The sequence below is a fragment of the Ictalurus furcatus genome, chromosome 14, assembly GCF_023375685.1.
Source record: "Ictalurus furcatus strain D&B chromosome 14, Billie_1.0, whole genome shotgun sequence".
NCBI classification, from domain to species: Eukaryota; Metazoa; Chordata; class Actinopteri; order Siluriformes; family Ictaluridae; genus Ictalurus; species Ictalurus furcatus.
The window spans coordinates 9,303,494-9,326,916 of record NC_071268.1 but is presented as its reverse complement, the minus strand read 5'-3'; the positions used below and the strand labels follow the sequence as shown (position 1 = coordinate 9,326,916).

At 40.4% G+C, this 23,423-nt stretch overlaps 1 protein-coding gene across 6 annotated transcripts in view; it reads left to right on the top strand.

The window, feature by feature from the left end:
* The window catches only part of enox2 (ecto-NOX disulfide-thiol exchanger 2), a 296,308-nt gene that overhangs the window by 17,856 nt on the left and 255,029 nt on the right, over positions 1-23,423 (top strand). The window lies entirely within an intron of this gene.

Sequence of the window (23,423 nt, the reverse complement as noted above, 5' to 3'; positions counted from 1 at the left end):
AAACGGTTGGGATGTTTACAGGGCCAGGCTTGATGTAAATGCCTACGTATGTGGATGAGAAGTTTCATTTTTTTTGACAAGCTTTCCTACATCTCTCTTACTCTCTGCCGTTCTCCCATATCAAGGTTGTCGGAGTTATTTTTGGGCGTCCTCCTGTGATGCCGATCCCACTCGGGCAGCCTATTTTTACTGCCTTTCACGTCTCGGACAGAACCCACGTCACCAAGCCTGACCACACTACAATCTATTTTCACCTCCCTCGAGCCTCGTATTTTTATTTTATTTTTTTATACTTTTTCCCCCAGACCTTCACCATTTAGCAGATATTTATTTCCCCTGTTGTTTTCTTCTGGCTCGAGAAAGCGTTTCTCATCACAAAAGACTGTGTTGACCCTCAGGGGCAGCGGGGGAAATGAGAAAAGATGTAGATAGCAAAAGATGCCACCTTTAGCAATCAATAGCACTGTTTTGTAGTCAGCGCTTGTCCATCAGAACAACCGGCTATCTCTGTCCTCCGCAAAACTAACACACGCACTCTGAATGTTGAGATTTTCTTTTTTATGTGCGAGTCTGTATTCCTAGCAGAGGCTCATCAAACACACGGCGTAATCAGTAGCATCCGGGGGTCTCTGTCTGGGCATTTTGCATTTCATAGACCATAATAATATGCCTTTGAGGCATCGGGGTGCGATAATCCTCAGCACAGGCGCACAGAGAGAGCGAGGAGTATCGCATCCTGTCATTTTCACCATGTGTTCTTCACTCTAATTGGCGTCCTGCTGCTCATTGCAGAGGCAGCCTGATTGAGCAATGAGCCGGTGACTCTCGCGATGGCCGAAAGCGCGTCTATAGCCACAGGATCGCGTCTTATACCTAACGACATTTTATTTCACTCGGCGCTCCCGTTCCGTTTTCTCATCTCCTACCAGTCTTCTTATTATCTAATTCCACACAGCTGAACGAACAAGCGTGAATCTGCATAAATTCCACGTACGGTTTATTTATTTTATTTTTATTTTTTTTTTTTCCTTTTGTGTGCGCGCAACACAATCACGTCGATTTGTTTGCCATGGTTTCGTTAATACATATTTATATGCAGATGAAGACATTAAGCTACCATTAGCCCAATCACAACAGCTCATTCACATGAGGGCTCAAGCCGTGTAACAAGCATTCAGCTTCCATTATACACCCTGTTTAAAAGTCTCTTAAAGTTTTATGATTTGCTAACTTTTTAAGCGAGAGAATAAACATGTATTAGTTTTCAGGAGCTGTTTAAAAATAGCAGCGTTCAAGCATCCTGTATAGGAGATTCAGTCCTTCATACACAATGCATCGGAGTTATTTTCGAGCTTATGTAATCTGAAGTGCAGGTTTGGGACTAAATGTTTCCATTCTGTCAACTGAGACATGTCTTTCTGCCAGGGATTTTGCTGATCATGCTTTCAGGATTTTACGTCGTGAATCATCCACGTTAAGTTTGAGCGGTTCTTCAGGACTGTAGAGTCTGATGGACTTTAGTTAGCAGTTTATTGGCAGAGGATTTCAAGAAGACCTCACGGAGAATAGAATAACCATCAGGTTCAACAGTCGGAGAATAAGAGGCGAAGTGTTAGTCTGGTATTCGTTAAATATTCACGTGTAGAGAGGAAAAAGGCGAGCAGAAGTGCGGAAAGATATCTTGGTTTGGCAACTTTTCAAAGCAGCCTTTCCACTAGCTTTATTTTCATTATGTTTGTCTTAATCGGTTTAATCCTCATCAGGCTTGACATTTCATGTAAATTCAATTTGACGATTGAACACTCGGATATTAGTCCGTTTTTATAAGTTGTTTTAAATCTCTGTGTGTGTGTGTTAACCAATCAAGTATATCATAGGCTTAGTGATTCGCCTGACAGCTCTGCTCTCCGCCCTGTGTGTGTGGAGTTTGCATGTTCTCTCCGTGCTCCGGCGGTTTCCTCCGGGTACTCTGGTTTCCTCCTGTTCTCCAAAGATAGGCATTTTTAAATTGTCTGTAGTGTGTGAACGTGTGTGCGGTTGTGCCCTGCGATGGATTGGCACCCCGTCCAGGGTGTCCCCTGCCTTGTGCACCGAGTTCCTTGGGCCAGGCTCCTTGCGACCCTGTGTAGGATAAGCGGTATGGAAGATGGATGGATGGATGTCATGCTATTCCTGTGGTGCCTTTTATTGCTTAGGTGTTTGGGACATTTAGGCTTAGGGTTTAGCGTTCGGCTGATATCAGTAGGGTTATGTAATATTATTAATGATGGTAAATTCCATAAATATCCATATAAACGGAAGTGCTATGCTAATACGGTCTTTAACATAACCCGGACAGAATGGATGTTGCTACCTAGCTTTCATGAGTAAACAGTAAGGAAGTACTGGAAGCAATGGCTTCCTTTAAAACACTGGTTGTTAGCTGCAAAGCCAAACATGGACATCCACCTACCTGAAGACACTTACTTATCAAACCCAGTTCTGTAGGATGTAAGGATGACGTAAACCAAGGCTCTTCTCTGTCCTCGCACCCCAACGGTGGAACGAACTTCCCCTGGCTGTCTGAACAGCTGAGTCACTATCTGTCTTCAAACGAAGACTCAAGACCCACCTCTTTAACTAGAACATAAGCAACGCAAAAAAAAAGACTTGTATTGCTTTCTTGCCATACTATCTCAATGTACACTGTCCTCTCGAACAGCTTGATATTCTTAGCTCCTGATCCATTTGTACTAGATTGAGGATATGTTTTTGACGGGCACTATAAAACATTCTTGTAAGCCAGTCCGCATAAAGGCTACGTAAACGTATCGGCTACAGGAGCTCGCTCAACATGCCGTAGGTTGAGTCAGCGCTTTGCGAGGATGTTTGGAAATTGACGCATTAACATTGAGAAGTCGGAACGTGGAGTCTGATATCATGTTCGGACGCTGTGGTGGCAGCCAGCCGACTGTAGGGAGTGTAACGTGTCACTTAGTGTGCTTTCTACCACTTAGCAGACCACAGGCTTAGGCTTTTTAAGTAGATTAAGATTTAAGTACATTTTTAAAAATTTGATCCGTTCCAAATTGGCGGCTGGGAAAAGTACTTTGATGGCTCGTCTTAAGCTTACAGTGCCAGTGAACTTCCACTGTTATTTAATTGATGTTGTATGCTGGATTTAGACTTACTTATGTATTTCTGTCCACAAGAGCATTAGTGAGATCAGGCACTGATGTTGTGTGAGGAGGTCTGGGGTGAAGGCGGTGTTCCAGTTCATCCCAAAGGTGTTCAGTGGGGTTGAGGTCCATCCTTCTCAAACCATGTCTTCATGGAGCTCGCTTTGTGCACAGGTTTGAGCCTCTTAGTGCCGGTGAAGGGAAAATGAAGAGACATTCTCTATTATTGTGTGCTTTGAGGTAACAGTTTGGGAAAGAAGCACATGGGTGTGATGTTCAGGTGTCCACAAGCGTTTGGAAGGTGGTAAGGAATGTAAATATAGACTCACTAATGGTTCCTTGGAGATGAAAAGGTTAATGAGTGATGCACTGCACAGCAGATCGTGTCACTGCCTGACAGCCCCAGACTCCTTGTTAATTCCTGAACTCCGGTTACTGACGACGCAGAGTTTCATGCGTCTGTGTGGGTCTCCTCCAGGTTTTCTGGTTTCCTCCCCGAGTGTGTGAATGTGTATGTGCATGGTGGCCACGTCCAGTGTTTCCCGAGATCCACCACATCCCTGACTCGACGACTGAATGCTTGATATGATGTATTCATTAAAACAGCCATCTTCAGCAGTCATAACTGAAGAAGAGAAATGCCTGTATCTGTCTGGAGGAGTGTACGAGTAAACATTGCTATCTGGGTCTGATGAAGGAAGCGATCTTGCAAAATGGCCAATTAAACGTTACTTTACGATCACTAACACAGCAGGTTTCTTCAGGAATCTATTTTCTTGGCCTTGTTAAATGAGAGTTTAGAGAACATTCACACTGAGAGGTAGTGATGATTCAATGGACTTTGTCCAGTTTCCATATGGCGGTGGTTTTGTCTGTTTCCGCTCTAGTTTAGTGGCACTCGGAAACATTTATGACAGTTTGTTGCTCCGGTTCGACTGAATACATTCTCCTGATATTATATTAATCAACCTTTTCCTTTTTTTTCCCCCTTTTCTCATGTGGTATATACACTTTAAACATGACATCTAAGCAAGTGGAAATATCTTGAATATAGGGAAATTGTATCTTGTAGTTGTTATTATTATAAAATTACAATAAACCAAATGTAAGATTATTAATCTCCTATTATTAATTGTCTCCTTTAGTGAACAGCGGACTAGTTCAACAAACAGACTACATATGAAACTATAATGAACTTTCCTTTACTCTCACACTATCCGGTGTTACCCAGATGATGACGGGTTCCCTTCCGAGTCTGGTTCCTCTCAAGGTTTCTTCCTCGTATCATCTCAGGGAGTTTTTCCTCACCACCGTCGCCACCGGCTCGCTCAATAGAGATAAATTCACACACTTAAAATCTCTATCCTGTGTTTATATGTTTCTGTAAAGCCGCTTTGAGACAATGTCCGTTGTTAAAAGCGCTATACAGATAACATTTAATTGAATTGAAAATGAATTAATCCTATTTCTACACATTTTTAAAAAAAAACCATTTCAAGCTTAAAATAGTCATTGTGTATCGGTAGATCGTTTTGCTCACGTCGAATTTATTTCTAGAAAGAATCTGCCAGTAGAATAAGAACACATAACATAACGCCTGAAGTGAGTAAATATGTCCAGAAATATTCATTTCAATGATATTTTGTATTAATTAAAGACTGACTTGCCATGCTTTTTATCCATTTGTCGCTACTTTTAATGTTGTGGAATGCCAACAACGCATGCATTACAGCAGCTATAAACAGTTCCCTTAGCTGTCTCTCTCTCTCTTTTTTATTTTTTTTATTTTTTATTTCCTCCTCTTTCTTGAAGTTAATAATAAAAACAATCGCAGCTTGAGGATGTGACTGACATCAAATCAATATTCTTCTTTTTATATATATTAAAAAAAAAAGATTCTCTTTAGGAAAACCTTAACAGCTTGGGATTTGACAAAAGTTCTGTGTTATCTCTAGCATACTTAAATGTAATAGCTGACGGGGAAAAAAAGGTAAACAGTAGTCTCCTTGGCGTCTTTCTTTTTGATCACGGCAGGAAGGTTGCCTCGTGTAAATATTGTTCAGGTGAAATTCTCATACTCGTAATCGTACGCTGCAGTAAACGATATCTTAGTAAGTAAAGACATTTTAATAATAATGATAATAATAACGGAAACTTTAGCTCATCTTTCTCATTATGAGGCTGTTATATAACCAGTATAAGTCCATTAAGCTCAGGCGTATTTACTGAGTTCAAGCAGATCATTTTACTGCTTTAACGAAATAAATGCATGAAGCTCCCAATGGAATAAGACAATTTCAAGTTTGTTTTTTTTTTCCGGATACGCATTTTATCATCTCGTATTTGTTTAAAAGCAATCAACTGAAGAGAAATATTACATGAATTAGCCTATATTCAAGAGATTTCTACTTGCTATTTTGTAGCGCAGGCAGGCGAAATGTTTACATACATCATCTTCACGCCAAGCTCCGAGAACGAGGCTGCTTCAATAAAATGTGCCTCGCTCAGATTAATATAATACTTTCCAATATTTATGTTTTGAGTCATAAAACGCTGGTACTTCTCAGTTTCAGTACTAAATTTTCATCTGTATACACCAGCACTGCGCACAGCTCTCTAGATTAATCTCCCTTAAGACGGTGCATTAAATAACGGCACGGCGTCACATTCCCAAAAAGAAGATAAAGCTAGTAGAAAAGTTTTGCTCATTTTGCAAAGTTTAAACGCTGTCCGACATCCTGCACTTGAAAGCATCACGTACATCAGACTGGGTATAAACGAGCGTGTGGGTTCGCCACATCGCGTTGCTGATGAATCGCAGAGGCAGTAATGATGTCAAGCAGCCGCTTTTCTCACAAAGGCGTAAGCTTCGTGGACCTGCAGCGCCTGAGCTGGATTAACACAGAGGTTCACAGATCAGCCCGAGGATAGAGATCGGTGTTGTAAATGCTAGAGTTAACCTTTTTTATTTATTTATTTATTTCTAAACAGCTTGAGGATCAAGTCTCGTTTGTGCCGAGATGGCGAGTGGTTTAAAGGCAGTTGTACAGTGTGTGTCTGATTGGTCAGAAGGTGTTGATGAATTTTCTAGAACAGCAGCACTGATTTCAAAAACGTATCTAAGTCGGGAGTTTCCGGAAATGGTTTTTGGAGGCAAATGACCCCAAACGGACATTATGAATTTTCTGTGACCCCAAGCCTTGACCACTGTGCAGCTGTTTTTAAATTCCAGATTCATAATTTAGGACTATGGAACATTTGAACATTATTTTATGTCCGTACCATACGTTTGTGGTACTCCCTTTCCAGAACCTTCACACTAACTGTCCCTCAGTGGTGGAATGAACTTCCAACCTCAATCCGGAGACAGTGCTATCTTCAAAAAAAACAGCTAAAGACCCACCTCTTCCGTGAACACCTAACCAACCCATAAACGTACTCTCGGCTCTTACACCTCAACTCTATGCACTTTGCTTCTCTAGAACTTAATTAAAAGATCTTGCATGGTAGCACTACTTGATATATCACTTTGCTTGTATTGTATTTCCTCATTTGTAAGTCACTTTGGATAAAAGCGTCTGCTAAACGAATAAGAGTAAATGTGTATGTGTGTATGTGTACAGTCAGCAAATAATAACCAACCGAATATTCCCTGCTCTGACTTACCAGATTAGTGGGAAGTGTTGTATTGTTATAGGGGAATAATCCACGCTGGGGTGGCGTAATACAGCGACACACAAAGCAGCCTGGTTTGTACTTGACAGGTGATTTTGTAGAAGCAGCGGTAATACGAGCATCATCATTATTCACACACTCGCCGCAGATCCCGGTACAAATTTAAAAGCGACATCCACTAGATGGGACGTCTGAGCCAAAACGTGCCTGTATGTCAGGTCTCCAAGTCGAACCGTACCCCGTTTAGCGATTTTTACGCACGCCGATGTTAAACACACCGACGACCTCCGTCTCTCCGCTGTCGTCGTGATTGTTGTCATGAGCCGCGTCTCCAAATCGAAAGCCCTGATATCATATTCAAAAGTATTTACTAATCTCGAAAGTCCAGAAGACTGGTACACAGAACTAGAGCTTTCAGTAGGTTTGAAGGCTACATGCGAGGTTTTTTAACATTCACACGCTAACAGTAATAAAGTAACCGGTTCGTTTTAGTACTCAGTAACGGTCTCCTGTAGAACAGTACGTACACATACAAATGCTGGGTTATTGTTTCTACCCAAACGCTGGTTTATGGTTGAGCCTTTTGAGTCATTTAATTGGGTTATTTTCTCAGTCTTGGGTAGTTTTGTGTAACCCAGTCGCTGGGTTAGTGGCTGGATTATTTTCACTGACAGTTGAATCAATGCACCCCTCCCCCACCCAGACTCCTCAGCCCAGCTCCTTGGCTCAAATCAACTCAGTGAGGACTGTATGAATTCACCTCAGGTGGAGGTAGCGGTTTTCACACGGACAGACTGTTAGATTTATTCGGAGAAATAAGGTTCGTATCAGTATATTTATGCATAAAATCATTACTGTACACTAGAAAAAGCAAAAATGTGTGACAACAGTCCAGTTTACATGACATTAAATGCAATGCTATCTTCGTTAGCTTTGGCGTACTTGTTTGTAATGCCCACTGGATCGTAAATTGGTTACTCAGTTTTTTTTAGTTTTTTTTTTAGATGTTTTAAATATCTCCTTTGATCAAATTCTAACATTTTCATCTTAAATATATGACTTATGAGAGTCATTTACTTCAAAGTGTATATATAAACACCACTTTAGCAGCTCCAGCAATACATTTCGGAACACCTTCTTGTGTATAAATAAAGGAAATGCCATGTTGATGTATTCGTTTATAATGTGGTATATTTGACATTTTCAAAGGGTAAAAATAAGCCTGAAAATATTAACCCATTTATGAAATAAAATTAACCCAGTATTCTTGTAAAAATTAAACTAACCTTAGCTAATGTTAAAATGAACAACCCAACTCGATGGGTTCGTTTAGCCCAAAATGTGTTCTGTCCTCTATTTACCCAGCCGTTCTATTTATAAGCCAATTGTGGTTGTTTGTTTTTTTTTTGTTTTTTTTTTTTAGAGTGTCAGTATGCGATTTGAAGACATGTCCATGTTTACTGTTGCGTGCTGCGTGTCAGGATAGTGAAAAAGACTAAAACAGCAGGTATTCGTTTGAATAAACATGACTTGTCTGAATATGACTCCCTGTAACATTGCAAAATATTAGCACACGAACATCTCCCGATATTTCTGATAGTAATTTTAGAATCGAAAGAAAGTGAGCCCATTTGTAAAGGAAGCCCTAGGTGGGCGTCATGACCATTAGTTTGGGAACACCTGGTGTAAATGTTATGAATGATACGGAGGTATTTTCTGTGAGAAGATTTATGGATGGAGTCTCTAGTGTCAGCTCTTTGTAGCAGACTTTTAAGCGTTGAAGATGGAGGCAATTACACGTGGTGGTATCTCTGTAACGTGACAAGCTGCATTGTGTTTTGTCTTAGTAACTTTGAGAGAGAAAGTAAATGAAACGACCATATATAACTCTATATGCTCTATAGCTCATATGTTATCCCTTATATAACATAAGGGATAACAGGAAGTAGCTCATTCTACCATGAATGTTGTCTTCCATACCTTTAAATGTAAACATAAAAAGTAGAATGTGTTGTTTTTTATTAAAGAAAAATTGTAATTGTTGGGCAGATTGCTGTGGTATAAAAGGGATAAAACAGTTCGAGACGCGTATCTCAACATCTCGCCGTTGATTATTTTCCTATAACTTTTTACTTGCATATTGACCTGTTTAAAAAAAAAAATGAAGAAAAACACATGGGAGAAACGAACTGCTTTTATCCTCACTGAGATGAAGTCTTATCTTGCCTGTTGCGGTTGTAGTAAACGCGCCAGCTGATAAGTGAGGAAAGTGCTGTAAACAAACTCTCTGGGAATGAAATATTGATGAACATAGCAATTTTTTTTTTTTTTACATTTTTATTCACAAGATTATTCACTTGGAATAGCAGATTTAAAGATAATTAGTGTTTATGCAATGGAGAACCATTTAAGAGCACTTTCATGAAGAGTAACACGCATTGAAAACATTTAGGGATGTGCGTAATAAAATATGCGCTCCTACATACCCATTTGGAGCGATCACCCGAATGTGGGCTGTATATCAAACAGCCCACACAATTCTGTACACATGCATTAAGATGGAAGGCCAAAACCACTGCATTTCCTTTATATTTATTGGAAGCACAAGTTACTCATCTTCCTCAGAGGAAAAAAAAATATTGTCCGTCATTGAGCAATATTTATATCACGATATTTTCCCGTGGTGACGGACAGGAAAAATCCTCGGATCAGAAGTCGGGATTAGAGATCAGAACAGACGCTTGCAGTTTTCATCTACATGGCTCACTGTTGGATTGGATGTCTGGGAAATTTCTTGAAAAATACACCCCTTGAAAAGCCATCTGGCTTCTTTCTGCGGATTCAGTGCTCCCTAGTCCAAAAGAAAATTTTTCCTTTCATAGCGCTCCGGGATCAAGAATACGCAACCTTTAATCGTGCCAGCGATACCTCGTCTGGTCAGATTAAACGCAGCCAAGGACACTGTAAAGACACGTCTGCTCCGCGTATACACACGGAAGCCTGGATGGAAGTAAACAAACCTGCAGCGATATTTAAACAAGGATAACATACTGTATGTTAGCTTCTGGAATGAATTGTGTTTGCTAATCACATCTTCTCTCTAAACAAGCCTGATTAAGGGCATCTTAAATAAATCGAGAGACTTTACGCCTCGCCTACAGAGTCCCATTAATTGTTGTAACTGGGAAAGCTCATTTGCATTAGGGGGAGAAAAAAAAAAAAAAGTGTTCTGTAGCACAATAGTTGCTGTGTGTGGGGGGAGAAAAAAAAAACAGGTGAAGGAATAAATGATCACTGTCTATTCATGCCATAAAGCAGAACGAGACAGAACATGCTGTACAAATCCATTATGTGATTTGTTTCCAGCTGTGCAGTTTGTTCTGCCCTTTTTGACCTGACTGGTGTGTCATATCTTGCGTCATACAGTCATCTGTTATATTTCCTTATTGCTAATAATCAGATTTTGGCGAGATACAAGGTGGTTATGTTTGAGACTTGTACATCACGGTTGCTAAGACGGTCAGATTGAAGACCACACTGGTGCACTTAGCAGTATTTTACTGAGATTTTTTTTCCCCATTTATTTATAAGTATTTGGTAGTAATACTACTATTACTGTACTACTAATAATAATAATAATAATATTAATAATTATAACTCCAACTGCTTGATGTCTTAAATATTAGGGAGAAAAAGATTTATGATGATTGAGGAATGAAACACTCGGGAGCATGCTGCTATAGGACAGTGGTCAACGTGCTAGTGTGATGCAGCTCGATGTGAGGCTTGAGTTAACTGTTACCACCCCGAAGTGTTTTATTCCTCTTATACCACAGCAATTTACCAACGAATACATTTTTTATTAACCAGAGAACGACTTTTTTTCTGTTTTATACAAGGTGCCCCATTCAAAAAAAAAAAAAAAGTCTCCATTTGTAGGGGACTATGTTTGCCAGTACTACATCGATCGTACCTTCGTCAGTGGATGTCGGTGGACGTCCTATTCTCGGTCGGTCCGTAACACTTCCAGCCCTTTTTGAATTTGTTAATAAGTTTGGCAACACTCGGTACGTTCACACGGACAACAATAATCCGATATTAAGAGATTAAGACGATACTCTGATTAAGAAACTAGCATGTAAACAGCGATTATCGATGACCTTAACCCGACTAAAGTCATACTCGAAGTAAACCCAAATCGAATTGAGACGTGTTCCTGTTTTAGTCGCATTATAGACTTTATAGACATTTGGGTCTTTGACAAAAAAAAAAGTATGCCCCATCATATCAATGTGTATTCATTTTCTTTGTGAAATAACATCATGCTCGTTATCTGTTTATTTAACCATTAGATTATGCTATTTCCTGTGTATTTTACTCTAGAAACGATAGCTAGCTCTTTAATAAATACTGTACCTGTGATGTTTTTTTTTTTTGTTTTTTTTTCTCCCCCTAGCAGCCAGAACAATTCTCAAAGCCGTTGTTATAGAAAAAGAATCAAATCCTTTTGAGCTATCAGGACGGAGAATTCAACAGCACCGTGGTGTATAAGGCATGTTAAAGAACCGGTGCATAATCATCAACGAATCGACAACGAGTCAATGAATTAGACCCCAAGAACTAACAATAGAGCAAGTTAAACAGTTCATTTAGATTTAAAAACACCTACTGAGCTGGCTTTGTCATTACCTGACACAATATTATACATCAATATACTGTACATAGAATATACACTAATATGCAAATGCACAAGGGCAATGGCTAAGAGCTTCAGATTGCTTTTCAGATGATTTCCTCCCCCCCCCTTGTCATTGACTGACAGTTTACTGAAAGGACGTCTGGCATCACACTGCACTCAAAAATAATGGTGTTGATCAGTCTGCTTTTTGGATGAGAAATGACTGCGTGCCAAAATTCCAGGCTGAGCTATTTATTTGGCTGGGTTAAAAGAAAGTTTTGAAGAGCATCACCTCATTACCGAGTGCCTGCTGCTTGGTCTGATTAGTCACCCTAGGTGGTCTGACCCAAAACACTTCAGCTATACTGATATTTTCTCTTTGTTGCCTTCCAGTGTATTGTTCTTTATTATAACACAGCTCTGTTGAATTCACGATTCTGATTGGTCAGAAGGTGATCATTTTTCAGTAGCGTCGGCTATAATTCAAGTCTCAGGCTTATATCAATGCTTTGTTATACGTCTCTGTAGTAAGAACCAATCCGCAGCGGCTTGTACGGTAGTCTCTGCACATAATCGAATACTAATACTAACCAGATTTAAGAAAATGTGGTGTTATTTAACAGCAAAAAAAATATGTCAATTCGTGTGGTGAACTTGTCCGTAAGGAGACGTTTATTAACCGTTCATGGAAGGAGTCTCCAGTTCCAGTGCTTTCGAACAGTCAGTAAGTTTTCCAACATGGGAAAGTCTTGCACTTTTTTTTTCGCTTCTTGAAGCTGAACTTCAGAGAAACCGAAGCGGGAGCTACTGTTTATGGCGGCGATGACATAAAAATAACACGTGCTAATGTTTCATGGTTGTTGCACAACATGAAATGTAACTATAAATGGATAAAAAGTGCGATTGTTGTTCATAAATAATTGTAATTGTTGACAGGTCGTTGCGGTATGAGACGAACGAAACACTTCAGGGCATGCTGTTAATGGAAAAGAATCCACTCCGAAGCAGTAACAGTAGCTCTGCTTTCAGTCATTGATTATTTTCCTATAACAGCACACCTCTAAGTGCTTCATTCTTTATTTATTTCCTCATTCTTTATAAGGGTGTTGTTCTTATTGGTGGAAATGATGCAATCTCAGTTAGGCTTCGATCTTATTGGTTGACCCTCAATAAAGTTGAACTGAAGGACAGAAACTTTAAAACTTCTTCTACCGAGCGACCATCTTTCCAACCTTGTGAAGGAGAACCTCGAAGGACAGGACATTGAAGTTCTCCTTTCCTTACAATGACAATTACCAAGAGGCTGCCACATATTGATTCGTTTTAGGCGATTAGGGCTTGTCAATACTTTTGGGCCACTGGTTTATCTGAGCGCAGCATCAGTTAAAAACAAAGGCAAAGAAGCTCTTCTCCATATTCAGCATGAGAAACTTTGACCAGGATATGACATAACTTGTCTACATGATTATAATTCCAATGTGTATAGAAGAATTTAATGAATATTCCAGAGTACACGTAGCAGTAGGTCTTTTTCTGTCTAGTAGATTTTTTTTCAATGAATACTTCAAGCAGTCTGGGTTAAAATAATAGACTCGGATGTAGGATTGAAATCTTCTGTAGTTTGCTCAAAAGAGGGCACGAACGTCATGCTAAATACGTCCTCGTTTGAGTCGACTGGCCCACTTTCTGACGTGACTATTTATTAAACGGTTGCTCCTGACGGTGCTTGGCACTCGTACGAAGAGGGCGATTGAATCCTGTTCATCAGAAAATCTCATCGTAATTACTCCATCTTTCTTGTTAATCTTTTTTTTCCAATTTTGACGCACAAGTGAAAGAGCAAGTGTGTGTGTGTGTGGGGGGGGTCATTCATTCATCTTTAGTATCCACGTTATCCTGATTAGTGTCGCAATGGATCCAGAGCCAAGCTCAGGAACACTGGGTGCAAGGAGGGAGAATTCTCTCCAAACGGGATGCCAGTCCATCACGGGGCACCTTGCACACGCACTCATTCACACCTAGGAGAAATTTAGCATAGCCGATCCTCCAAAGTGCATGTTTTTGGGAGGTGAGAGGAAATCCATGCAAACCAAGAGAACGTGAAACCACACAGATAGTAACCGGAGCTCAGGATCAAACTAGGACCAAGTAAAAAACGTAGCTATTCTTAAATTTACTCCAGTATTAAACAGTAAAAACGTTTTTTAACTGTTGAAATTGTGAAGGTCACAGCAGATGATGAATTGACACAATTGATGACTGTTTTTGATGAATTTGATTGGATGCTTTAAGTTGAAATGTAAATAAAGGGTAAATACATAGCCCATTTTATCGAAGTATAGCGTACACTCATTGGCCGGACGAGAGAAGAGGAGACGTAATGTTCATAAGGAGTACGTTGAAACTCTAAATCCAGTTTGTCTCGGAAATGTAGTTAAATATGAGTACGATTCATTTTTGGTGACAACGACGTAACAGTAATGTTTGAGTGTAGTAATGAAGGCTTGTGTGATATCGATCAGGATTTTCCATTTTCAAATATTCGAATGAGCAATTGAGTCATCCAGACCCCAAAAAAAGACAAAAACATGCATTTCCACCATTTTAGATTCAGATTAGCTATGCAGTCGGGAACTGTGGAAATCCTGAAAACTCAACTGGATGGTGGATTTTATTTATTTTATTTTTTTTAAAACAACAGCAGATTTCAGTATCATCTGTTGTCTAATGGGCGACATTTTCAATGTTAATGGAGAGCATCAGTCAATAAAAAGAACAGCATATTTAACCGCTTTCTACTAACTAATCATCATCTTTAACGATATCTGTAAAGTTAGTTTTGACACTATGATGTAGGCCTATTTAATCTTTTTGGGTCAAACTCGAATTCTTTTTGGTGGCATCTCTAATACATATAGTTATACATGTATAATAAATATGTACTTATTTAATATGATCTTAGTCAAACATACGCTGTTAGATTTTTCCACAGTAATGAGTCTCCATTTATCTTGAGAGAAAATGAAGGAGCCTGCCCAAGCTCATCTCCTGCTGATATCTTCTGCGAACATACGCTGATGTTTTCGCATAGCTCCTACACAAAATGCGTAATGGTTGGCGGGTCTGGTAATATTTAATCTAATCAACGATAAGGATATAGTGGCAATGTAATATCATGTACAGACGATAATATCATTATATCACACCAGCCTGTAATAAGTAATTACTCAAGTATTTTTCCACTTTTGCAGAAGAGATTGTATTCCGTCCCCTTTCGCTCGACTTTAAATCAGTAATCGAAAGGCTACATCTGTCTCAGATGCTTTGATCCGTTTTACTTAAGGCTTCTTTTGTATTTATTTTTTTTTGTCAGATATACGTTTAGCAAGGGGATTACAAATAACCATGTCAAAGGGCAATCGAGCTCGTTTGCTGAGATAAACTCTTATGCTATAATGTGACCTAACCATTCTGAAACTGTATGGTGGCTCGCCGGAGTCTCAGCGCTCCGATGACATTAACCGGGTGTCAAGCCGCAGGCAGGAGGGGAAAGATATAAACACAGCAAGCACTCGAGTGTAAGCTATTACTAACATGCCCCTCCACCGTCCTCAGATATTTGTCTCCTTTGCACTTTGCACAGTGGATCTCCATGCACTTGCAGCAGCTGTTCGTAAAGCTCATTTATGAGCAGGATGGTTGGCAGGCAGGGTGGCCAAGCGGAGTTTTAGCTCATGTTACGGCTGATCAAGAGTACTCCACTTACCTGCAGACACTGAGTGCTGTTCCGGGCCCACTGTGAAAACCTCAAATCATGTTATCATTGCTTTATTATCTTGTCAATTGGTTTGTCTTTGTATGATGCAAAATTGCACAAATGGGCTAAAACGAAAATTGACCAAAAGGCTTTTCATCTTTCTCCACTGATTTCTCTAGTTTATATATATATATATATATATATATATATATATATATATATATATATATATATATATATATATATATATATATATATATATGAGAAATAAAACACTTTGGGGTGTGCTGTTATTGGAAAAGTATCAATAATGAGTGTTTTATTCCTATTCCTATAATATTTGAAAAGGTTTTTTATAAATTTCTATAGTCCTTTAGAGCACACAAAGTGCACCAGTCAGCCATAGCATTAAAACCACCAGATTAATGATGAGTCTTTATTGATCACATATACATATACACAGTAAAATTCTTTTCTTCGTATATCCCAGCATGTCAGGAAGCTGGGGTCAGAGCGGAGGGTCAGCCATGATACAGCGCCCTTGGAACAGAGAGGGTTAAGGGCCTTGCTTAAGGGCTCAACAGTGGCAGTTTGGCAGTGTTGGGGCTTGAACCCCCGACCTTCCGATCAGTAACCCAGAGCCTGAACTATCAAGCCAACATTGACACCATTGATATTGTGTAGGTCCGCCTTTTGCTGCCAAAACAGGTCTGCCCCATCAAGGCATGGACTCCACAGCACACCTTCAGAGGTTTTGTGGTATCTGGCACCAAGATGTTAACAGCAGATCCTTTAAATCCGGTTAGTTGCGAGGTGCGCCCTCCATGGATCAGACTTGTTTATTCAGCACATCCCACAGATGCTTTGTCATGTTCCTCAAACCATTCCTGAACAATTTTTGTAGTGTGGCAGGGTGTATTATCCTGCTGAAAGAGACCACTATCATTAGGGGATACTGTTGAAGGGGTGGAGCACCTGGTCTGTAAGCAACGTTTAGGTAGGTCTTACGTGTCAAAGTAACACACATGAATGCCAGGACCCAAGGTTTCCCAGCAGAACATTGTTAGAGCATCACACTCGGCTTTAAGTCGAGTGAATGCTGGTGCGTTTGGCTGCTGCTACTCTCCGGTCTATTCTGGTCGCCTATTGTATCTAAGTCTGCCCTATTTTTACAAGATTTCTTTGGATTTGGGGCCCTCGATTACTGTCTGTGTCTGTTTTAAAATATTATTGGATATGATGCCTCGGGTACAGTCTGCTGCTGTGATTGTTCTGTACCTCATCAACGTCTGTCTGGTGGTGTTGCCCACTGCCGTTCCTGGACTGGCTGTCCTAGGGTCTGTGGTTGATACCTGGCGCACTTCATCTGGTGCTGACCGGAGTTGCAGAAGTGGAGTTTAACGTCTGCCAGATTGATTGTTTGGTCCATTGGGTCTATTCCGCTGTCGATTGGTCTGGTGCTGTGGCTCCATCCTCTGTTCTGGCTGTGGATCCCCTCCATTGCTGTCCAGCGGTGTTGACATTTTTTACCATGTGGATGTTCATGCCGCTGTTATGAATTATTCCTGTCTTCGGCACCATCAGTGCCTTTCTGTGATTGACATACTCAGCAGCAGAGCTCTACCGACTCCGGTCTCGCTACGAGCCTCCTCCAACTGTACTGGACATCCTCCGGTGTCCGAGATGCATCCATCGTTGATCGTGTTGGAACTTTCACTACAGTACTACTAACTCCATCCATACATTTTGGTCCATGTGTCCTCGCATGCCTGAAAATACCTCAAGCTCCGTAGACTGCAGTGAGCTAGTTACTCTGGCCAGCTCAACTAAACCTGCTGTTTCTGACCGGCTTAAATTCTCCCTTTTTAATGTCCGATCTCTCAGCAATAAGGCTCCTTTTGTCCGTGATCTCATTGCAGACCTAAAAATTGATTTTATGTGTCTTACTGAGACTTGGCAAAAACCTAATGACTTTTTTTATTTTTCTAAACCGAACAATACCACCAGAATTCCTTTACACGTGTAAACCCCATTCTTCCGGTAAGGGGGGCGGGCTCGCACTCATTTATTGCAAGAACCTTAAAATCACCCCGGTTTCAGTCTCAGAGCCATCCTCCTTTGAAATGCTGGCCGTCCAACTGAAAGGACCCACTCCCACCATTGTAGCAGCGATTTCTAGACCTCCCAAGCAAGCCCTCTGCTATATTTCATACTGAACTCACTTCTATTTTAACAAGTTGCATGCTATATCCATTTCGATAACCCCACTAGCACACTTTATAAGGATTTTAATTCCATCTTGGATAGTTTTGACCTTAATCAGTATGTTGGGTTCCCTACACACAATAAAGGTCACATATTAGATTTAGTTTGTTGTTCTGGTGTATTACCATGTAATTTTAGTGCGACTAAATTCCCCATTTCACAGTTTTCCCTATCAAAATTAATTGCCATAAATCTTTTTGTAATATTAAAAATGTTAACCATAGTGACCTGAACAGATTCATTCGTAATTCTGTTAACTCCATTAGCCACTCCTCCTCCACCCTGGACCTGGTAAATCACTATAATGACAGTCTATCCCTTATACTGGATACCTTGGCCCCCTGAAAACCCGTAAAAGGCTCATTTTTTCAATCCTCTCCATGATATACCGCCGAGCTTTGACAGCAAAAAGCTCTGGGCCGTCATTTGGAGTGATTGTCTTAAAAAAAAAAAAAAAAAAAATGGACTTGCTATACTTAAACAGCTGTACTCTGATCACCTGATATCTCATAAGAATGCACTCAATGCTGCTAAATCATCCTACTATGCTAACATTATTAGTTCTGGACAAAGTAATCATGGACCTTATTCTCCACTCTCAACAAACTTCTTAAGCTTCCAGAAAATACTTCTTCTCATTTCAACTCCAGCAGTGAATGTTCTGCCTTTCTGAAATTCAGTTGTTTTAAAATCACGAACATTCCAACAGCTGGCCTGGTCTACTGTGACGAGCTGTTCCCCCTTGTGGAATGCACTGGTACTGCCGCCCTCCACCACTCTTTCGGCCTTCAAACCTTCATCAGTCGAGGACATCATGGAACTCATTATCAAGTCCAAGGCATTTACTTGCTCTGGATCTCCTTCCAACCACACTGGTTAAAGCCTGCCTTCCCTCAATTTCCCCTATTATCACATCTATAATTTACTCTTCGCTGTCAACTCCCACTGTGCCCTCCTCAGTAAAGATTGCTTCCATTACACCAATTCTGAAGAAAACTGATGCAGATCCTCATAATTTTAATAATTACTGGCCCATTTCTAACCTTCCTTTTACTGGAAAATTTTTTGAACGGACAGTGGCATCTCCGCTCCAGGCTCACCTGCAAGACTATAATCGAAAATAATCTTTATGAGCCATTTCTATCTGGTTTCCATCCCAAACACAGCACTGAAACACCCCTTGTTAAAATCACTAATGGCCTCCTTTGTGCTGCTAATTCTGGCCTTCTGACCATCCTCATCCTTCTCGATGTCAGTGCCGCCTTTGATACCATCCCCCTATTCACTATTATGGGAGCATCCGGACGACATTGGTGTTAACAGCACTGCACTTCTCGGATATTCATCCTACCACAATGACAGAAAACAGCTTGTTCAGGTCAAGGATGTCCAGTCAGAATCGGCCTTGGTTAGTCAGGGTATCCCACAGGGATCGGTGCTGGGACCACTCCTCTTTATCATCTACCTTTTACCCTTTGGACATAGTCTCCGCCATCATGGAGTGCATTTTCACTGTCACTCCAATGATACACAGCTTTATATCTCCACTAAACCACCCTGCCCCCCTGTTCTCACTACCTGTCTTCAGGACATCAAACCTTGGATGGCTAATAATTTCTTCAAACTCAGTGGCAATAAAAGTGAGGTTGTTCTGATTGGCTCTAAATTCACACTCCTCCTTTCAGTATTACCACTGTCGACAGCATGGTTAACATTTCCTCTGAAAGAGGCTTGGTGTCATATTTGGCCATTTACTCTCTTTTGGTCCTCACGTCAATAATATCTCACATACTACCTTCTTCCACCTTCGCAATATTGCTAGACTCTGCCCTCAAGTACTTATACATGCTTTGGTAACATCCCGTATTGACTACTGTAATGCCGTCCTTTTTGCCCCCCCATTCTGCTCCACTGGCTTCCTGTCCAACAACGAGTTCACTATAAACTTCTCCCGCTCACATTCAAAGCCATTCATAATCTGGCTCCCTCCTCCCTCTCAGATCTTCTTCATCCGTATACCCCTGCCCGTTCTCTATGATCCTCCTCAGCTACTCCACTCACTGTTCCAGCTTTTAAACTCCACACTATAGGTGCCAGAGCTTTCAGTCGCTTTGCACCCAAGCTCTGGAACTCACTCCCACTGCATATTTGTGAGCTGGACTCGATTTCACAGTTCAAATCTCAGATTAAAACACATCTGTTCAAATGATCTTATTCCTTATAATGAGCCCATCTATATTATTGCTTCATCAAGATTTATTTTGTGTGTCTATTTTGTATGTTGTCTTTCTGTAAGTTGACCTTGAGTGTTATGAAAGGCGCCAACAAATAAAATGTATTATTAGTATTATTATTACACTGCCTCAGCTGGCTTGCTTGCTTCCTATAGTGTATCCTGGTGCCACCTCTTCTCCAGGAAAGCGGCACGCACACTTGGCCATCCACATGATGTAAAAGAAAGCCAGGTCACCTTCTTCCATTGCTCCATGGTCTAGTTCTGATGCTCATATACTCATTGTAGGTGCTTTTTTCATTGGACATGGGCACTCTGAGCGGCCTGCAGCTACGCAGCCCCATAAACAGCAAGCTGTGATGCACTGTGTGTTCTGGCAACTTTCTATCAGAGCCAGCATTAACCTCTTCAGCAATTTGTGCTACAGTAGCTCTAGACCAGACAGGCTAGCCTTCGCTCCCCACGCCCATGACCCTGTCGCCAGTTCAACAATAGTCCTTCCTTGGACCATTGTCTGGTAGGTACTAACCACTGCATTCTGGGAACACCCCACAAGACCTGCCGTTTTGGAGATGCTCTGACCCAGTCGTCTATCCATCACAATTTGGCCCTTGTGAGATCCTTATCCTCTTGCCTTCAACACATCAACTTCGAGAACTGACTGTTCACTTGCTGCATAATATATCCCACCCCTTGACAGATGCCACTGTAATGAGATAATCAATGTTATTCACGTCACCTGTCATCAGTTATAACGTTATGGCTGATAGGTGTTTGCCCTACTTTGTACCATGTGGAGGAAGAAAAGGAAAAAACACAGAAATGTCACACTATTTGGATTACATAAGAAAAAAAGGTTAAAAGAGTTCTCTGTATGTTTTTCTTCCCACTAAGCACTTAGCAGTCCCCTCCTCCCATAGCTTGGTTCCTGGCATGCCGGCAGTCATTTATTGTGAGGAGTATAAATAGAATGGCAGGATCACTGAGGCAGGTGGTCCGATCTGCACACTCAGCTCCGTTTTCCCCCAGCACCACCGAGGTTATACACAGTGCTGCTGTACTGTAGCTGTGGTGAAACTGGCCCACAGCAAGGCACCCATACACACACACACGGTCCACATTCAGTACCCAGTGGCTTTATAACATGCTTTACTGAATGACAGATTCTGCTGACGGACCAAACGTATGATCTGTGCAAGCCTGTTATTCAGCTGGAACGTATGGACTTTGGGGAGTAAATACTTTGTGCAGTTGCACAAGCTGTCCTTTACAGGCTTGTGTTCTATTTCTTAGAGCATTGTGTTACTGTTCTTGTTGGTTTGAGGAAATCCGAAAGGATATGGTGCACATAAATTCCTTTAAAATGGCTGCTGAATTATAGTTGCCGTTTAGTGATGTTGAGTATTTCAAACGCATTTAAATATTAATGACCATATATACCGCCACATTAGCAGTAGTGCTACAGTATGAGATTGTAGCATGTAAACCAGGGGTATTCAGCAAAACATTTGTGAAGGCCCATTCAGAATAAAAAAATCCTTGGTTTGAAAGCTACGGATTAGAAACGTACACGAGTAAAGGTAGTATGAGTAAATGAGTAGCTTATAGCTATAAATAAAATGCTTCAGTTGGACATTACCACTAGCACTGAACTGATGAGATACTTTTAATAATTCTATTTTTGTCATAGACATTATTTTTTTTTTTTTTTTTTTTTTATAAACCTGGAGTCTCAGAACATTTTTTACACTCTGCTGATGGACTCCAAGAACCCGTTCCAAGACACCCCCCCCCCCCCCCGCCCCCTTTTTTTTTTTTTGTTCTGCTAAAATAGTTTTTTTTTGTTTGTTTGTTTTGGGTCCACATCCAGGCCTCCAGTTCATGACTACACTGAATTGTGTTTTAAGCAGCACTCCATCGTTTTGTTTAGTTTTTTTTAAGCGAAGAAATTCATGAAAAGCCACTGATCTAATCTGATAAGAAACTTTACTCTTAAGACTTATTTTTTATTTAATTACTCACTGTATAGTTGTTTTTTTTTTTTTTTTTTTTTTCCCGCCCCTTGGTCAGAGGATCCATTTAAAAATCTGCACTCTTCAGCTGTTTCATTCAGTTTGTTGTGCAATATGCTTCAAAATAATAAAGTTGACTTTGACTTCACTATAAATATTGACTTTACTCTGTAAGATAAACTGCTTAGGATAACTAGAATACGTAAAAAAAAAAAAAAAAAAGCACCATTTGTGATTCAGCTGCAGAAAAACAGTAACAGCTGTTGCTCCTGTAACGCGGTACTAATACTTACATGTAGCATCACTTTTAGGATATATAGATTGTTTGATGTTATATTTAATACTTTAAAATATTCAAATCCTCACTGGTTAAAACCAGTGTCTGTCTATTTCCTCCCTTAAACAATGAGGGGAAATTATTGAATGTTTTTTTGTTGTTGTTGTTGTTGTTGTTTAATATATCTCTTCTAATATATCCTGGTACATTGCTCCGTTCATGTTTCATTCGATGATGTGTAATGCCCCTGTATCATTTACGTACCCTCGTATCGTGATGCTCCCACCACCATGCTTTACTGTGGGTATGGTGTTCTTAGAATCATACACTCATCCCTTCTTCCTCCAAACACGACAAGACGAATTATTCCTAAAGAGTTCTTTTTGCTTCTTCTGGCCAGAGAATATTGTTCCGAAAGAGTTCTAATTTGTCTAAATGTTTTAGACTTAGACTTTTATGACTAAAATAGACGTTTATACAGAAGCCCTAAGCGGCCATGCATTATTCATTTCTTTTTCTGTTGTTTTCTCGTGATCTCGACTTCATTTTCCTGTGTACTGGACATCCATCGTCTGAAGTCAGTGGGGGGTTTTTGAATGGGTTTTTTGGTTAAATGCCTGAAATAAGGTCTGTCGTTAACACAAGCTCAATATGTGTTCACGTTTTATACTACGACATAAAACACATCAGTACTACACCACTCAGGATTTTTTTAAAAAGCTTTTACGTGTCTTGAAAAAGACTGTTTCTAACAAGTGGCTAAACGGTACTACAGAGGTTGTCGGGGACATTAAACATCATCACGCCGAACAGGAAATCTCGTCTACTACAGCCTTCGTGTGTTTAAACGTTCCAACGTGTAGATTTATCAATTTATAGTATTTTCCAATTGTATTGTTTTTTTTAAAATAAAGATTGAAAGAGTTGTCGGAAGCGTAGCGGTGGTGATGCTGTAGTCATGTGACCGTCGTGTAGTTCGTTTATAGCCAAACATTAGCTTTTTTCTTCTGGAGATTGTATCAAGGCTTCAAAATCTTATGAATCTCATCTTAATGAACGAAACGTGTAAGAATCGTAAACTTTTGTTGGTCGCAGAGTTTATTTTCCGCAATGATCCAAAAGCCAATGGAAAAATCCTATTGGCTTTTTGTCGAGGGAATCGGGGTGATGCGAACTTCCGTGTTGGCCTTCGACAATACCTCGTCCCTGCAGGATCGACCATTTCCACATTCCACACTTGAGAAGGGGACACACATCCCTCTCTCTTAATGCGGAGATAAAGTCCGTCTCTACAGCGGGGAATTATTACGTTTATGATGGCGCAGATGCCGACGTGCGTGTGACACCAGTCCCGTTCGCAAAGCGCCA